Source organism: Tupaia chinensis, unplaced genomic scaffold, assembly GCF_000334495.1.
Source record: "Tupaia chinensis unplaced genomic scaffold, TupChi_1.0 Scaffold000047_1, whole genome shotgun sequence".
Lineage (NCBI taxonomy): Eukaryota > Metazoa > Chordata > Mammalia > Scandentia > Tupaiidae > Tupaia > Tupaia belangeri.
Genome location: NW_006159505.1, coordinates 2,569,072 through 2,588,270, shown reverse-complemented (window position 1 = coordinate 2,588,270; position 19,199 = coordinate 2,569,072). Strand labels below are relative to the sequence as shown.

Below are 19,199 nucleotides of genomic sequence, written 5' to 3'. Positions count from 1 at the left end.
AGAGAGACAGAGAGACAGAAAGTGAGAAATCACCCCCTAGGGGGATGGCCACGCCACAATCCCTTCTCCTCCGTTCTCCTCTCGAGATCTTGGGCACGCATGCATACGCGCCTGGCGTGAGTTTTAAGCCACCGGGTCCGGGACAGGTTCATAGTCGAACCACGGTCGACTATGTGGGAATCCAGCAACATAGCCATTACTCCAACTGCTGGTCCCCCTCTGGCATTTTTTTTTTTTTTTATAAAAAGGAAGAAAAAGAAGGAAAGGGAAAAAGAAGAGAAAGAAAGAGAATAAATACTGCAGCCAGAGCTCAAGGTGAGCTGGGCAGAGGGCCCAGCAAGAGGCCTGAGGAGAGCCGGCCCATCAGAGCCCTGTTGCCAAGCCTGCCGGGGCCCTTGTCCAGCCTCATCCTTCCTTGCCAGGCTTTCTAACCCTAGGTCTGTGCACATGCTGTGTCCTCTGCCTGGAGTGCCCCCACACACATCCTGCCTTTTCCAGATAGTCTCTGCCCACCACCCCAGGGCTCTGGTCTGTAAACAGAACCGTCACTGGGACCCACAGAGCTGTCGTGAGGACTAGATGAATCACACGCGAGGTGCCCTGGCTCACAGATGCTTGCGAGCCGAATGGGCCTATCTGGGCCTAACCCACCTGCCCTGCTTTGGGGCCCCCAGCCCACTGCAGTCTCCACTCATTTCTGGGCCCTCAGCATTGGGTGTCACTTCTTCAATGCCTACTCCATGCCAGATGCTTTATCTACGGTTCTGAGCCACCGGCGTGCGGAGGGTGGATTGTGCTCTCCATTTTACAGCGGGAGAGACTAAGACTTGGGAAGCATGTTTCCCCACGTGTCCCAGTCAGGCGGGATTTCCACACGGTCTTTCTGACGCCGAGGCTCCCTTTTCCATCATCCTCGCCAAGGCCGTGTTTAGATGCTCAATCTAGAGGATTCGCAGGGAACTGTGTCCCCTGAGCTCAGGGGCCTGCCGTCAGCAGACAGGCTGAGAGGGCCAACCTGCCTGGGACAGGTGCCCTGGAGGTGGGCAGGGGCAGGGGCTTCCCTTTGAGCTAGCACTAAGCACCTCAGGATGGGTTCCCAGCCTCAGTTCCTCTGGCCCCTCCTCCAGCTCTCTCCCCTTACCTTTCCTAGAGAAGCTCCAGCCCCTGTCCTCACCCTGGTCAATGTGACTCACAGAAGCCCCTGGGGACAACAGCAAGGGTGACAGGGCCAGTCACCTGAGGCAGAGGCCTGGGCGCGTTGCCCTGACACCCACCTCTACTCCAGCTATACCATCAGCAGAAACACCGAGTCCCCGACGGCATGGCAGGGACCACATCTGCCAGCTTCCTTTATCCTGTTCCGATGGCCACACGGGCAGTTCTGCAGCAGATGCAACTCAGTTTACCGTAAGGAAGAACTGACAAAGCCTGTAGCTCTTTAGGCTGCTTATAGTCTTAAGATAACCTTTAGATGACTCACAGCACACCCCCCGCCCCGTTCCCTCATGCCCTCCAGATCTAGAGGGGTTGGGGGGGGGCTGTCACTCAGAGGCAGGAGCTGGAAGCCTGAGTCACCACCTGCCAGCAAGCCATGGCAGGAACCAACCCAGACCAGGCTGGATGTGGGGAGAGGCTTCCCAACCTTAGCTGGCCAGTTTTCTGCTGGGAAATATGATCTGGAGTCCCCGCTGGGGGATCCCTCCTGGGATCCTGGCCCAGGAGCCTAGCAGCAAGGGCACAGGATGACAGGGGTCAGGACCCAGCTTCCTTCCCCTGAGGAGTCAGACTGGGACCTACCATCAACTTACTGTGTGACCTGGGGCAAGACAACCACCCTCTCTGAGCCTGAGCCTGGGTAAATGGCTAGTTAGCAGCACCTACCTTACAGGGTCATTATGCCCTCTGCACGCCAGTCGCCAAACCAGCCCTGACCTTGGGCAGCATCTGGCCTGGGCCGGGGGTGTCCCTGGAGCCTGCATCAGGCCTGCCTGGACCAGGCTCTTGATGCCAGCGTGCCCCGCCACTCACAATACAGGAGGCACAGCAATCCACCTGGAGCTGGGGAGTTATGGTTGTACCTTCGGTACCCACCGAGGAGCCGGGCACAGGACTGGAGAAGGTCTGATCTGCCTTCTCCTTTTCTACTTCCCCTTTTTTGCCTCCTGCTCAGCAGAATCACAGCTGGAACCGAAACAGCCACTTTGAGTGCAAGGAAGGGGAAGCTGCGGCTTCGGGGAACACAGGGGGTGAGGCTGCTTCCTTTGGCTTCTCTCCAGCCTCTTCGGACTGAGCAAAGAGGGAACTTGCATCTCCCGAGCCCCTGCTGTACACTGGACCCAGTCGCTCATGGGGGCACTCGCGGGACCTCCCCACCAGCTGGACTAATGTCTGCTGAGCCCTGGCGATATCCTAGGCGTTGCGCAAAATGCTTCACACCCCTGTCTGTTTACTCCTCACAATTACTGTCTCCCCTTTACAGATGTGGAAACGGAGGCAAAGCTAGCAACCAGAATACGACTGATGGGTCCAGGCCTGGGAGGCCTCGGGGTATCTCAGGGATGAAGGCCACGGGGCGGGAGCCCAGAGGTGCGAGAGCAGCCGCAGGCAGCCCCAATGAGCTGGGATGGGGAGCCAAGGTGCTGACCTTCTGAGTCTGCCCCGCGAGGATACAGCTCCTCCTGCTTAGTGCTCCAGGAGACCCCCAGGGACCTGCCTCAGCCACCTTCCGTGCGGTGAGTGTGAGAGGCTCTGCTGCTTGCCTGGACGCCCAGTCTGTCCTGGTCACTCATCTGCTGTGGAGGAGCCAGTGGATGTCCTTCAGAAGGAACCTGCAGTGGGGCCGCCAGGACTCCAGTTGGCTGCCAGCCTCATCTAGTGTCCAGGACTGCCTGTCCTCCCAGATAAGCAGGCTCCAGGCTGCTTGGGAGGAGATGGCCGGGGTCCAGGTCTGGCCTGCCCTGTAGGCAGTCATTGTTCTACTCCTCCTTGGCTTCTTCCCACCCGGTTCCCGACTGCTCCCCCAGTGGCAGCCCTGCCCCCTGTCTGTTTTTCCTTGGGGGATCTCTTCTTCCTTCTTCTGGAGTCTTGAGGATCCAGAATGTGGACCTGTGACCTATACCTATACCTATACCTGCTGATGAAAGTAGAGGGGCCCCTGGAGCCCTCTCACCAGGTCCGGGTGGGCGGGCAACCTTCCCTGAAGACCTCAGAGCCAATTCTGGGGCTTCGGCGGGAACCTTCCCCGGTGTGCTACTAGGTGTGCAAAGCTGGTAGGAAGTGAGGCCGGACAACTAGGGCCAGCGGAACCACAGGGACCTTCGCAAACTTCATGGCATATGCCCACACTGAAACAATGATATATGGGTTTCAATTTTTTTTTTTTTTTTTTTTTTTTTTTTTTTTTTTTTTTTTTTTTTGCCCCAAAATAAACTTGGACTTCAATTCCATTTTCTTTTTTTTGGAGAGATTTTCACTGTAGGGCGCGTGCGCTCGCCAGACAGACAGAGCGAGACATAGAGACAGAAAGCGAGAAATCACCCCCCAGGGGGGATGGTCACGCCGCAATCCCTTCTCCCCCATTACCCTCTCGGGATCTTGGGCCTGCACACGCGCCCGGCGTGAGTTTTAAGCCACCGGGTCCGGGACTCGAACCGCGGTCATCCACGTGGGAGTCCAGCACCATAGCCATTACGCTAACTGCTGGTTCCCTACTTCAATTCCATTTTCAACAAAGCTCTTTGAGTCCCCGCGTATGTGCCAAATACTGGCTTAGACACCACCAGCAGGGAGCAGGTCATCCGAAATAAGGCCGAGGGATAGCAGAGTTGCAGGATTCCTAGGGAACTGTGTCCCCTTGCTCAGGGCCTGTGGCCATAGATGCTGTCAGCGGCCAGGCTGGGAGGGCCTGAGATGGGACCACGCAGGTGCTGAGAGCACCACTGAGTGCCTGGTTCCGGTTATGCCTGAAGTCCTCCTCCCACTGGAGTTTTTGGTGGTGTGAACCGAGAAATTCCATTTTTGCCTCATGCCTTTGGCTTAAGATGCTCTCGCTGGAGGTCAGTAGTCTTGTCTGTGGATCTTTCTCCAGCCCCATGCTCACAGCTTCGGCCCCAGAACCCCAATGTCCTTACAGGGGAGGCTGGAACAGACCAAGACTTGGAGGCTGCCAGCAGAGAGCAGGTGGGGGCTGAGGGATTGTCATATCCAGCCTAATACCCTCAGGGAAGCCCCCAGTGAATTTCCCACGAGGAGAGCCCCTCTCCCAGCAGCTCCCAGAGTAGTCGCCGTCATCTCAGTAGTTCCTGGGCAGGAAGCCGGAAAGCTGGAAACTAGGGTTCCAGTTCTCCACTCATTGCCCACTTGCTGTGTGACCCTGGGATGGTCCCTTCACCTCCCCGAGCTTCATTTCCTGAGCCCCCTCACTGCCCCAGGCTCCCGACTACTCAGCAGGACCAGCGCTGAGCTGAGGGCTTGTTGCAGAATCTCCTTTGCCCCTCCAAAGCCCTGTGTGGTATGGTGTATTATTCCCATTTCCAGAGGAGGAGACGAGCCTAAAGAAGGCTGACGACTTGCCCAGGTAACACAATGAGTCTGTAATGAGCTGGGACTAGGATACAGATTTGAATAGTGATAAAGCCTTTCATCAGGAAGGAAGATGACGTTTCTCTATGGGAAAACTGACACCAGGAAGGTTAGGAATTAAGCCCAAAGCACACAGCAAATCCCCCATGACACCCACAGGACACAGAAAGGGAGGTCAGGGGTCAGGGCAGGGAAGACCGGCCCGAGGGCTGGTCAGCCTGACTTTGTTAGGGAATGAAGACATGGTCTGGTTTGCCTTTGGGACCCCCAAGGCCAGCAAAGGTTCCAGCTTCCAAGACCGCACTGAGAAATGCTGGGTGAATGAATCCAGTCTCTCAAGATGAGCCATGGGGCTCTGTCCTTGGTGCTGCCTGGCTCCGTAAAAAATTATTTAAATTCTTTGTCTTGGCTGATGGCAGACAAGACTTGTGGGGGAATGAAGGTAATGGATGCAGAAATAGCACTTTGGAGCCTGCCTGAGTCCCCAGCCTCTGACACAGGAAGGGCAGAGCACTAACTGCCTGAGAGTTCCTTGTGGGTGACAATCCTGCCCACGTTGGACACCAAGGCCGAGGTAGGCCATGTTGCCTATGGCTCTCAGAAGTAAGGTTTGGAGGCGGATGGGGCTTCAAAGAATTCCTTAGCTCCCGTGAAAGGCAGCCCTCCTCCCATCTGGCCTGCTCTGGGGCCACAGGGTTTAACTGTCCTTGTCTCTCTGCGAAGATTGTCCCAACACCAGGCACCTGCTGGTCTTCGTTCCCACTGGGCAATTCCAGTGCTTCTGTCCAGGCCCAGGGAGACCGATTGTCCCAACACCAGGCACCTGCTGGTCTTTGTTCCCACTGGGCAATTCCAGTGCCTCTGTCCAGGCCCAGGGAGACCTAATGTGGGGAGCCGCCCACATCAAAATGGCTGTCATGACCTTCACTGCTTAAGGAAGGGGGATATGTGGGCGGCTCCCCACAACCTAGTGCCGAGGACCGCACACCAGCAAGAAGCTGGGGGTGTGACGGCTCCGAGACCTGAAGACAGAACCCTTTGCCCCTTTGTCCAGTCTTCATCCCTGTCTGGGGCCTGTGAGGGGGCATATTTTTTCTTAGGAAGAGAGAACCAATGGCCCCCCCTCCAAAATCTTAGACCTCCCAGAGGTGGTCTTTCAATCAGCTGAACTATTCTCTCTGGAACCCCAAATCCTCACCTCAAATATCACCATGGGGAACTAGAGCCCCCACCTGCAGCCAGCCCACTGTGTGGGGAACAGGGCTTTGTGGGTGTCTGAGGGGTGACCTGGGAGGAGATCACAGCCAGGGGTAACTGCCCGGTCCACCTGGCCACGTGGAGGTTGGGGGTGACGGTGGCTCCTGCTGTGGACTGTGTTGAAGAAAAGAGGGCAGATGCCACCTCCTTCACTGGCCACTCAAGTGACCCCTGCCCTAGGAGCCTCCCCCGGCACTCACTGCAGCCTCCCACCCCACACGTGCGGTTCCCACTCCCCCTCTCTGCTGCAGCGCTCTCCCTAGCGGCCGTCATCTTTGCACAGATCCTTTCATACTTGTTTGTTTCCTGTCTCCCCCACCAGAAGGTGCACGCCAGGGCGGGGGTTTTCGTGTCTTTTTCACTGCTGTGTCTCCAGGGCCTAGGGCAGGGCCTGGCATATAGGAGCTGCTCAGGAAATACTCACTGATGTCCAGAGGTGGCTTCAGAATGTCTACCCCGGGAGGAGCCAGGGCAGCCGTCTTACTGGGAGCACCTGTTTGCACAGGTGCTCAGCGTGTTCTCGTGGTGTGTGTTTAGTGAGGGTTGGGGACAGGCAGAGATGAAGTGTGGGAGCCAAATGCCTTCCCGCCTCCCCCAGAGTTGCCTCTCCCCGGTCGTGTGCTAGGTCAGGCTGGGAACAGCTGCAGCTGAGCTGTGTGGACAGGGCGTGTCCAGTGCGCTGCCTGCCCGCCTCTCCCTCCTGTCCTCACCTCGCTGCATGTGGCCACTCCCTCTCGGCAGGACCTCTGATTCATAGGCATCCAGCCCCTGGCTACGGATCCTCCTGGCCTTTCTCCCTTCTCTTACCAGCCTAGACCTCCACCCCAGAGCCCAGGATTCCGGTGAAGACACAAGGTAGCTTGTACCTTCATCCAGGGCACCATCAGACCAGCCCGTCCTGCCCTTAGTGCTCAGTGTGGCCGGAGGACATGGCTCCACCGAGAGCCTGAGACCCCGCGGAGGGTGACTGCTAGCTTGGCTGGGTCTCCCCCCACTCCCCGCCTTTGCCTGCCCAGGGGTGGCCTCCCTCCTCTGTCTTCCAAGCCTCAAACCCAGCTTTTTGTTAGTTCTACGCCCTCCACTCCTCTTTCAGAGCAGAGAACCCTTCCAGAGAGTCTGCCTTCAACTTCCCACCACCCAAATGAACCCCAGGGCCCAGGCCACTGCCGCCTGCCCTTGGCATGGTCCCTCCTGTGCTGCCCCCTCCGGCTCCGTCCCTCAGTCTGCCCAGTCTCAGCAAACCCCATTCTTGACCTGCTGCCACTGCCACTCCAAATGTGCCTTCCCCTTCCTTTCACAGTGAAGCTTCTGGAAGAGCCCCCCTCACATTCTGCCTCCACGCCCCCTGCACACACCCTACAGTCAAATGCAAGGCAGGGGAGAGTGGTGGGCTCCCCGTATTTTAGAGAAGGCTAAGGCGAGAGCACCAAGCAGCCAGGGATGTCTGAGCTCTGTCAAGGGGAAATCGCAGACGCGATCTTGACAGACCAGGCCTTGGGGAGAAAACAGGCCACTAAGAGGTGGCCTCAAGCCTGGCTGAGGCGGTGCAAGGGTGGGGTCAGGGAGCCATCTCCGTGGCTTCCAGGAAAGGGCCTGGACATTACTGGGAAGGTGGGGTAGGGCTCAGAGTGGCAGTGGCGCCTCTAGAATGTCTGTTTAGGATGGAGGGATCTGGAGAGTGTGGGTGAGGGGACTGGGTGGGACGATGTCTTTGCAAAGTGCATGAAATCAGTTTGAGAAAACATCACAGACCTATCTGTCCCCAACCCTCATAATGCATAGTATAAACTGCAAGTTGCTGCTTAAGCAGGGGAGGGCCAAGGAGCAGGTGAAGGTGGGGGACACAGGTCCCAGGCTGCCCTTGACACCCCTCCTAGGATCCAAAATGTGAGCATTTATTCCCAGAACAGGGCTCTGCTTGGAGCTCCCTAGAGAACTCGGACTTCCTTGAGCCCAGCCCATAGAATTCGATCCAAATGCCCCTTCTTGGCATCCACACTCCTCCACTAGCCATCACCGTGCCCTCTGTGAAGCCTGGTATCTGACAGAGCCGGTTCCCATCCCGTCTCTGCAGTTTCCCTCTCTGACTTTCTCTAAGCCTCAGAGTCCCTAATGATAAAATGTTAAAGACACCTGCAGCATTACTGGGGATCACACAGCCCCATATCTGACCCCCAGTGAATACTCACTCAGTGGGGCTTCAGTAATCACTTTTTTTTAAGAGAGACTTTTGCTATAGGGTGCATGTGCTCACCAGAGAGACAAAGAGACAGAAAGCGAGAAATCACCCCCCTGGGGACATGGCCACACTGCAATCCCTTCTCCTCCATTCCCCTCTTGGGATTTTGGGCACGCATGCACATGCCTGGTGTGAGTTTCAAGCTCCCCGGTCCAGGACTCAAACCATGATAGGCCATGTGGGAGTCCAGTGTCATAACCATTATGCCCTCTGCTAGTCCTGCAATGATCACTCTTAACTGTGTCACAGGTCAGCTAAACTCACGAGAAATGACCTCCCTCCCTTGGCTCGCTCACTCATTCGCTCGCTGCTTGTTCATTCATCAAACGTGCATTTGCACGGAGACTTGTGATGTGCAGGGTCCTCTCTGGGTCCTGGTCCTTTGAGGAGCCCCAGATGGTGGGAAAGACAGATGCTGATTGAGACCTAGAGGTCGCTGGGAAGAAGAGGAGGCTCCTACACCACCCAGGGTATCTAGGAAGGAGGAGGTGGTTCTTTTGTGAAATGTGGACAGGAGAGGAGAGGGTGGTGAGTGTCCCAAGCAGAAAGAACGATTGACAATGCGAGTTTGTGAGTGCTGAGGGGCCCAGCGGGAGGCGAGGCTGCGAGTTCCTCAGGGCTAGGTCCCAAGAGGCCTGAAAATGCTGAGCTACACATCTGGCTTCCGCATCATGGGTGTCAGCGAGCGACAGCCCACCATGGTTTCTTTCTTTAAACATTTTGCTATAGGGCACATGTGCTCAGCAGAGAAAGAGAGAGAGAGAGTGAGGAGGCCCCCACCAAGGGGGATGGGCATACCACAATCCCCTTTCCTCCATTCTCCACTTGGGATTTTGGGCAGCCATGCACATGCAATTAGCATGTTTTTTGGGACACCAAGCCTGGAGCCTGGGACTTGAACCATTCAGTCGGCCACATGGGATCCAGCTGCTTTAATGGCCATGCCACAACCCACCATGGTTTCTAAAACAGGGCAGAGGCATGAGCGAACCTGCGACCTAGGAGGTGCCTTGGGCCACTGTCGGGAGGATGTATTAGTTAGAGTCCAGGTCAAAGAAACTTGATCCTAAGTAGGGATCTGGAAGATGTGGCTGAGGGACTGGTTGGGACGATGCCTTTGCAGAGTTCATGAAATTAGTTTGAGAAAACATCACAGACCTATCTGTCTCCAACCCTTGGTCATGGGACAGAGAGGTTCCAGGGGCCTGCCCACGTCCATCTCGTCGGTGGACCCCACCAGGCCCTGGCAGCCAGAGTACTGGGAAGATAGATGTGTGGGGACAGGTGGGGAATACGCCCTGCTCTGGCCCTCAGGTCGCAAGGGAAAGCTGAGACCCAGAGCAGCAAGAGGATGCTATAGTCCCGCAGCAGCCTGGGAGACCTCTGTCCTGTGTCCCAGGCCTGCTCTCCAGACTGGCTGTCCTCTCCTGGCTCTGGCACATGGGGATTCAGAGGAGTCTGGGCGGTGACTTGCTCCAAATGCCCGGCCCACGCAGGCCCTCCCTCCTTGGACTGGGGACGGGACTCTCAGCACTTCCAGACTTCTCTCCTTTCACTCTTCATGCCCATTTTGCAGTGGAGGAAACAGCAGAGGCCTCCAGGCCCTGGGGTGGCATACCATGTGGGCACTGAGATGAGTGGCTGGTGAGGGAAGCAGGGCAGCCAGCTCCCAGTTCCGGCCCTGACCGCCCGGGGACGCTAAGGTCATGACTCCCAAGGACTATCAGCCAGCGGGATGGTGCGTCACTGGCACAGTGTCTGGTCCCTGCCTGCCCTCGTACCCCTGCCCTGTTCCCAGGGGTCACTGTCCTCTCCCAGCCGTGGGTTTGCAAGGCAGGCTGCGGGCACAGAGCAGGAAGGAAGCGCATGCATCTGCTCCAGGGCACCCGGGTCTGAGCTGGCCACTGTGTGGGCAGAGGAGCCTAAACCCCACCCTGCCCAGGGAACCAGATGTCCTTAGCACAGCTCAGCCGTGCCATGCCACTGTCCTTGGCTCCACCAGCTCTCGTGGGTGGGGCTGGTGGGGAGACCCGGCTTTGGCCCCTGGAGCTTGTGGTTGACTGGGCCCCTGCCAAGGGGCGGGGATGGGCTGAGGGAGCCTATGGGATGACACAGGAGGTAGGGTCACCACTTGTTTAAAATGGTCAGCGCCTGCTGTCCTCTAATCCCACTGGAGAGGTCAGTGGGCAGAGCCTGCTCACTGCCATTTTCCTAGTGGGACAGCGAGACCCCACCCGGGACCCACCACATGCCCCTATTTGAGCTCCATTCATACAACTGTCCAATTCCTCTCCTTGCCTCCTGTGGGCCTCCCTCACTCTGGACCACAACCATCTCACGCTGTCTGGTCTTCCATCTCCCCAGGTACTCCATGCCCTTTCTGGAGCCAGAAGGACCTAGACTATAAAAATCTGGCTTTGCCACTCCACTTCCTCAACCTTCTATAGCTTCCCAGTGTCGGGGGGAAGGCAATACCGGCCCTGCTGACCTCTCAGTTCTCAGCCCTCACCCTGTCCCTCACACGCGGCACACCAGACTCGCCTGACTTTCAGTTCCGGGAGCAGCCACGCTCTCCTCCAGGCCACTGTGCTTCCACCCCTGCACTGCCCTCTTCCTCCATTTGCCGCTGGCAGACTCTGACTGTCATCAGCGACAGAGACCCGGGTCCTGCCTGCGGAGCTCAGCGTGGACAGGGGACATGTACTTGAGGGTCCTTACCCTGAAGCAGACATAAGGCCCCGGATTCCCGCGAGGGCCAATGAAGGGAAGACAATGAAATGGCCAAGTGGACGTGGGGCCAAGGGCGTACAGGATGACTTCAGAGCAAGGCAGAGGCTGGGAGGAGTCACTGAAGGATGGTGAATGAGCTGGAGCTGCTGAGGTAGTAGCAAAAGCAGCTGGAAAATGAAAAATAATAATGATACAATAATTGAAGCTTACCGTGCACCATAGTGCAAACACCATTTCATCCTCAGAAGGACACTGCGAGGTAGAACTGGTGATAATTTCCACTTTATCCCAAGGCACAGAGAGGTTAGCTAACGTGGTACTGGAAGAAGTAATGCCTACCAGGCTATGAATCCAGGTGGTCTAGCTCCAGAGGCCACATTCTTAGATCCCACAATACACCAAGGTGGTGGTGTTGGGGTGGGGGTTAGGGAGGATCTCACATGCAGGGCACTGCATCCCCTCTGCTGCTCTGGCTGGGGTCTAGCCTGCCCTGGGCTCTTCCTCCCACCAGTCACAGGGCTTCGTAAGTGCTGCCTCCCCCAAGAAGTCTTCAGGGACCAACTGAAAGGATTCCCCCCAGGTCTTTCAGGCCCCATGGGGAAGTCTAGGGTAAGAGATGTCCTCTCTAGCAGAGTATCCCAACCCTGGGTGTCCATTAGATTCCTGGACTCCTTCCAGGGAGGGATGTTTGCCTGTTGAGCATCTTTTCCTTTTGGGGCCTCCTGTCCCATTTTGTGGCAATCTTGTTCTTTCAAGGTGGTCATCTGACCCCAAATGGACTAATCAGAGCACTCATCCAGACCCGCCACCACCACCACCAATAATTGGCTTAGGCACAACTGATTTGAGTTTGCCCCAGGATTCTGGTAGAACCAGCATGAAAGTTTCTCTCTCTCTCTGACAGCCTGGGCTCTAGTTCTTCTAGAAGAAAGAACTAGAGCGAGAATGTAGGAACCTAGCAGAAAGGCAGGTGAGAGGATACAGAAAAGAGATCGCTAATGCTGCCACTGTAACTGCTAGATGTAGCCAAGTAAGATCTATACCTCGGGCTTTTTATTTGCATTAAATTATATACATTTTTTGCCTAAGCTAATTGCATTTGTCATTTGTAGTCAAAACAGCTCTGACCACTATGGACACCAAAAACAAAGGTAACAAAAACAACATAATCGATACATTGTATTCTATCAAAATTATAAACTTTTGTGTTTCAAAGGACACTATCACCAAAGTAAAAAAGCGACCTACAGAACGGGGTTGCAAATCATATGTCTGATAAAAGATTAATATCCTAAATATATAAAGAACTCGCACAACTCAGCAATAGCAAAAGAAAGAAACAATCCGATTCAAAAATAGGCAAAGAACTGGAATAGACATTTCTCCAAAGAAATACATATGTTCAGTATGTACATAAAAAGATGCTCAACATCACAAATTATCAGGAAAATGTAAGTCAAAACCACCAGATGCTGGAGCCAGCAGTTGTCATGGTGGTTAAGGTGTTGGACTCCCGCATGGCTGACTGGTTTAAGTTCTGGAACACGCAGCTTGAAAACCACACCGAGCACATGTACGTACATACCCACAATCCCAGGAGAAGAATGGAAAAGGGATCGTGGCATGATCATACCTCCTTGAGGGGGTGATGTCTCATTTTCCCTCTCACTATTTCTCTCTATCTCTCTGCAGTGAGTGCACATGCCCTATGGAAAAAAAAAACCTTAAAAAGAACAAACACAAGATACTACTTCACAACTGTTAGTATGACTATTATGCAAAAAGAAAAAAAAGAAAGAAAAAGAAAAAACGAAACCAGGAAATAACAAGTGTTGGTGAAGTTACGGAAAAATCGGATCCATTTGCATTACTGGTGGGAATATAAAATGGTGTATCCTCTGTGAAAAACAGTATGGTAGTTTCTCAATAAAATAAACATAATTACTAAATAACCCAGTGATGCCAGTTTTAGAATTCTGGTCAAAAATAATTGAAAGCATGGACTCAGATATTTAGACACCCATGCTCATAGAAGCATCATCTACAAAAGTCAAGATGTAGAAATGACCCAAATGTTCACTGATGGATGACCAGATACACAGAATGTAGTAAACACATGCAACGGCATTCAGTCCATAAAGAAAGGAAATTCTGATACCTGCTATGACATGAATGCACCTTGAAAACATGATGCCAAGTGAAACAAGCCAGGTGCAAGAAGACAAAAACTGGATGGTGCTAGTAACACGGAGGGCCTAGAGTAGCTACGTTCACCGAGACGGTAAGTAGGACTGTGGTTGCCAGGGCCCAGGGGAGGGGGCACTACAGAGTTATTGTTGAATAAGTACAGAGTTTCCGTGGCTGCTAGAAAGTTCTGAAGATGGATAATGGTGATAGTGGTACCACAATGTGCAACTTGATGCCACTGAGTTATACCTAGAAAAGAGTGAAAATGGTGAAAACAAACAAAACCCAGCCCTGACCAGCAAATGAATGTATTAGGAGACAATTCCCCATGGATCTCTCAGGTTTCTGCGTGTCTTGTGAGCAAAGACCGCTTTTGTTTCTGACTATCTTTTCAAGGATGTCTGTAGAGGAAAGGACCTTGGGAGATAAAGATAGCGTCTCCCTCTGGAGCTAAAAGCACGTCCGTGACTGTCTGCAATGGCAAAGACGTCTTTCTCTGGGGCAAAGCCAGGCAGGCTTGTTGTCCATTAAAATAATATACGGGTGGCTCAGGCCCCAGGTTCGTGTCTTCTAATGTCACCCACTGTTTGTGCAGGTATTATTTTGGCCCACATCGGCCTGTGGAACTTGGGGAACCAGCATGAATGCCAATGGTCTCTCCATTCCTGTAGTTGTGAGGAACAAAGTTCTTTAGCTCTGACCGGGAACCTTAGGTCTTCTGTCAGCATTCATGAAGCTGTAGCACGCTAACACGTTAGTTTCCAAGTGTTTAAAACTTACAGGCCTTTCACAGTTCTTGGTAGACTTGGCATTGGAATCTCAGGTGGTAGGAAGCCTGTGTTGTTGACAGTTCGTTGCTAATGCAGTGGGCCAACTCAGGTTTGTGGGAAACTTGCCCTAGAGTAACCACCACCCCCAGCCCCCCAAAGAGCTGGTTTCTTTTTTTTTCTTTTTCTTTTTTTTTTTGGAGAGGTTTTTGCTATAGGGTGCGTGCGCTCGCCAGACAGACAGAGAGAGACAGAGAGACAGAAAGCAAGAAGTCACCGCCCAAGGGGGATAGCCATGCCATAATCCCTTCTCCTCCATTCTCCTCTCGAGATCTTGGGCACGCACGCACACGCGCCCGGAGTGAGTTTAAGCCACTGGGTCCGGGACTCGAACTGCGGTCAACTACATGGGAGTCCAGCGACATAGCCATTATGCTAACTGCTGGTCCTAAGAGCTGGTTTCTTAAGGAATTAGTATTCATCATTTCCTCTACCTGGGGGGCTGCTTTCTTTTTTCACTCCAGCTGCCAGCAAGCTCATAGTCAATTTTCCTTTTTTTCCTTAGGGTCAACGTCAGTCTTCAACCTTCTCTGTAATTTCCATGTTCCCACTCTTAATTTTTAAAAAGTTAAGTTGTAATTTACATGCCATAAACAAAACAACCTTTTGACATATGGCAGTTTTAAGTATATTCACAAGGTTACGCAACCTTCAACACTATCTAATTTCAGAACACTTTCACTACCACACACATACACAAAAAGAAACCTTGTACCCACTAGCATTTACTCCCCATTCCTCTTTCTCCCCATTTCCAGGATACTATAAATCTCCTTTTGTATTAATGAATTTGTCTGCTCTGGAGAGTTCCTGTAAAGGGAATCATCCAATATGTGCCTTTCGTGTCTGGCTTATTTCACTCAGCATAACAACTTCAGGGCTCATCCGTGCTATTAGAATTTCATTTTTATGGCTCAGTGATATTCCGTTCTATGGATATACCATAGTTTGTTTATCCACTTCTCAATTGATGGGCATTGCATTGTTTCCACTTTTTGGCTATTATGAATAATGTTGCTATGTACCTTTGTGTATACATTTTTGCGATAAAGTATGTTTTTTTACCTTCTTGAGTATATGCCTAGGAGTAGAACTACTAAGTCATATGGTAGTTACATGGTTAACTTTTTGAGGCACTGCCTACAATACCATTTGGTATTCCAAAAGGACTGCACAATTTTTTTTTTCTTTTTCTTTTTTTCTTTTTTTTTTGGAGAGGTTTTTGCTATAGGGCGCGTGTGCTCACCAGAAAGACAGAGAAAGACAGAGAGACAGAAAGGGAGAAATTACCCCACATGGGGGATGGCCATACCACAATCCTTTCTCCTCCATTCTCCTCTTGGGATCTTGGACATGCACGCACACGCACCCGATGTGAGTTTAAGCCACTAGGTCCGGGACTTGAACCGTGGTCGAATACATGGGAGTCCAGTGACATAGCCATTACGCTAACTGCTGATCCCAGGACTGCACGATTTTATATTCTCACCAACAGCATTTGAGTTCCAGTTTATCCACAGCTTTGCTAACACTTGTTATTGTCTGTTTTTGTTGTTGTTGTTGTTGTTTGTTTGTTTTATAGTCATCCTAGTGGGTGTAATATCATATTGTGGCTTTAATTTTTTCTTAATTTCTTCTTTTTATGTTGTCATCCATATTTTGCTGCTTTATCATCTGAATTTCTGCTCTGAGGCATGATATCTTTATGGGACAAATACCCTATAGAGTGGAAGAATCACAGGTTCCAGGATGAAGAGTCCTGAGTTTGAACCCTCCCTCTGATTCTATTAACTTTATGGTCTTAAGTACATTCTTTAACACTCTGAGTCTGAATTTCCCAGTTACTTGTTTTTTGTTTTGTTTTTGTTTTTGTTTTTGTTTTTTGGTCAATTGCAAGAGGGCATGTGCACTCACCAGAGAAAGACAGAGGAAGAAGGAGAAGGCATTCCCTCCATAGGGCATGGTTATGTTACAATCCCTTCTCCTCCATTTTTCCATCCTGCAAGGATCTTGGGCTTGCACACACACACACACACACACACACACACACACACACACACAACTGGTGTGTTTACCAAGCCACTGGGGCCAGGATTTGTACCCTGGTTAGCCATATGGAATCCAGTTCCCTTAACCACTAGACTATGGGCCCTCCTGTCTTACTGTCACATATGAGTTACAGTATTCAACCCCCTTGGTTGTCACTGTTATACCAGAAAAACCTATAAGAAATCCCTGACACAAAACAAGTCCTCAGTGAATCTTTTTAACAAATCCAGGAGTCAGAAAGGGGGGGTTTCCAGCCAAGTCAGGAGGCCAAGGTTGAGGACTGTTTCATTTTTCTCCCCATTCCTCTTTCTCTCCTTTTCTTGGAAATTATTAGATCTCCTTTTTGTGAATTTGCCTGTTCTGGAGAGTTCCTGTAAATGGAATCAGCCACTATGTGCCCCTTTTGTGTCAGGCTTATTCCACTTAGCATAACAGCTTCAGGGCTCATCCATGCCATAGACTGGATCAGAATTTCATTTTGATGGCTCAATGGTATTCCATTGTATGGACATACCACAGTCTATCCACTCGTAAATCTGCTTTTTTGTTATTTGCTATCTTCCAGCACTTTTTCCTAACAAAGGCATTTTCCCTCTCACAGTAGCCTCTCTGTGCCTCTATTTCCTTTTCATGATATAGAGGTGTGTGCATCTCAGGAGGGTGGTGGAAACCACTGTGAGGGCATGAGACATGAGGCTGCACCATAATGTCAAGTACTGGTGAATCATCAGGGGAGATCCCAGATTCCTGCAAGCCTTGTCTCTTGCCTTAACCATCACATTATCTGCCGCCCAAGAAAATTTCTCCTCCCTCAGATGATGGGCTCTCTAGGGCAAGAAGGGGAGTGAACTAAGACTTCCTGAGAACCTATAAGTAATGTGATTCGCATGGTCCTGGTTTCCCACCCCCTGAGCTAGTCAGGTAGGTTCTAGTGTCCCATCTGTGAAATAGGAAACTGATTCCAACAGGTGTCTGAGGTCACACAGACATCAAATGTTGGTGCCTAGATACACACCCATCCTGGGTTTCAAAATCTGGCTCCCTCCCCTGTACTAAGTCTGTCCCCACTGTGTCCCTATCCCCCATCCCCATTGTAGGTACAAAGCACCAGGAACTGATATGAATGGTTGGGTGCCATCGTTCTGGCATGACAGAGACAATGTCATCCTTCACTTGAGCCTTGATCTGTCTCTTAGTGCCACTGGATAGCTGGACTCCATCGGATGCCATGAAAACAAGTGCTGCACTGGAAATCCAGATCCCATGCTCAACTACTGCGATGAATCCTCCTGGGCCTCAGTACCTAGCCCTTGGGCTGCTAAGGGGTAGGCTGGACCCACTAACCACTGAGTCTCTGGCATTTAGCACAGCATTGGGCACAGAGGCCACTGGCCCAGCTAATCTATTTCTGCAGACCAGTGATGCCTCTTGCCCAGGTCCTGGGCTCCCTAGAGCTATAATGAAGAGCTGGCTGTAGGGCGGGGGAATACGGAGACATCTCTACATGGCTGGGCCCGAGCATGGGCCCTAACTAGACAAGCCAACAGTCAGAGAGGAAGAGTCGGAGCCTAGGCTGCCAGATCCCCACCCCAGACTGAAATAGAAACCTGTTTCAGAGACAAAAGGGGAAATGGCGCCAGGGCAGGAGGGGCCCCATGGATCTGGCTTCTTGAGAGAACTGACTGGCCCCAGTTTTTTTAAAGAATGGGCAACTGTTTCCAGGCTCTGCCGATTTGCCCTCTAAGGGATCAGGACGAGATGGGCTCTGGGCCTGGAGTCTGATGAGTTATAACCCAAGCTCCTATACTGGGCAGGTTCTCTGAGCCTCAGCTTCCCCAGCTGCAAAATGGGAGTGACAAGAATCGTGACTCTATCACTCTTAGATGAAATACTTGGCACACAGTAGGTGCTCAATAAATGATATCCATCACTATTACTACTTCACCTGCTCCTTCAGGTTGATATTGACTGACTGATTTATTGATTAGCTCTTTCATCCATTTATGTATTTGCCATTTATTCAGTCAATCAACCAGCCAGCTCATGGCCTCTAGGTAGGCCACAGGAGTTAAGAAAAAGGTGTTTGGAGTTAGGAAGGAAATGAAAACCCAGCACTGGTACTCATTGGCTGGGTAGCTCTGGGAAAGGTATTTTCCCTCAGCGAGACTTCCTTTCCTTGCCTATGAAATGGGAACGATAACAGCATCTCGGGAAGGCACTGGGATGTTATAAAAAGCTAACGGGCAGGCCTATGGTGTGGTGGTTAAAGCAACTGGAATCCACACAGCCTACTATGCAGTTTGAGTCTGGGATCCAACAGCTTTAAGAACGTCCTGGGTGTGTACGCACGTGTGCCCAAAATCCCAAGAGGAGAGTGGAGGAGAAGGGGTTGTGCTGTGGCCATCCCCCTGAGTTGGGGGTGCTTTCTCACTTTCCCTCCTTCCCTCTTTTTCTCTAACTCTGGTGAGCACATGTACACAATAGCAAAGAAAAAAATAAACAAGTTAATGGGACAACAGCATGAAGATGGCCAGTGCATAGCTTCAGAGGGAGCAGCAGGTGGCCGATGGGTGCCCAGAGGAGCCAGGTAAGCTTCTGGCCCCACACACCTGCCTGTGCTGGAAGCTCCCAGCAGCCAGGTCTCCAGGGATAGCACAGGACAAGGCCAGGGCAGGAGGCTGGAGACAATTGCTAGTTTTCCGGACTGTGTCCCCTCCCTTTCTGATAAACTAACAAACAGCAAGGAAATGCAAAAAAAGATTGTAGGGATTTTAGAGAGGAGCCAAAGCTAAACAGGGAGTCTTGGACATTGTGGAGTCAGCCCCACTCAGCCAGGCCTAAGAGTGTGCATGGACACACACGTGGAACACACATACACACACACTCTCACTGGCTGCACATTTTCACTCACACATACACACCGAGGGCTTGCACACACATGCCAACGCACCCTCAGAGGCACAACACCACGGTTTGCCAAGAGCCCTCTCATTTTCATCTCACTTGATACCAAGAGGTCAGAGACTGCTTCTGAATCGACTTTGGACTCGGTCTAGAGGTGGCAAGAGATGTGAATGCCAAGTATCTTCAAGAAGCCAGGGCTGGACGGATGCGCTAGGCTGCCTGTTTTCCCCATGGTGAGCAGCAGAGTGAGTGGCAGTAGAAACTCCAGAGAAGCTTTTTTTTTTTTTTAGGGGGTTTTTACTATAGGGCATGTGCGCTCGCCAGAAAGATAGAGAGACAAGAGAGACAGAAAGCGAGAAATCACCCCCCAGGGGGGATGGCCACACCACAATCCCTTCTCCTCCATTCTCCTCTTGGGATCTTGG

The 19,199-nt window shown here is 52.0% G+C and overlaps 1 protein-coding gene across 1 annotated transcript in view; it reads right to left on the bottom strand.

Moving 5' to 3' along the window:
* Positions 1 to 19,199, bottom strand: part of P2RY6 (pyrimidinergic receptor P2Y6) — a 31,588-nt gene that overhangs the window by 11,130 nt on the left and 1,259 nt on the right. Inside the window, exon 2 of the mRNA XM_006140964.3 lies at positions 10,796 to 10,974. The gene's annotated coding sequence lies outside the window, so the exon portion shown is untranslated. The remainder of the gene's footprint in view (positions 1 to 10,795; positions 10,975 to 19,199) is intronic.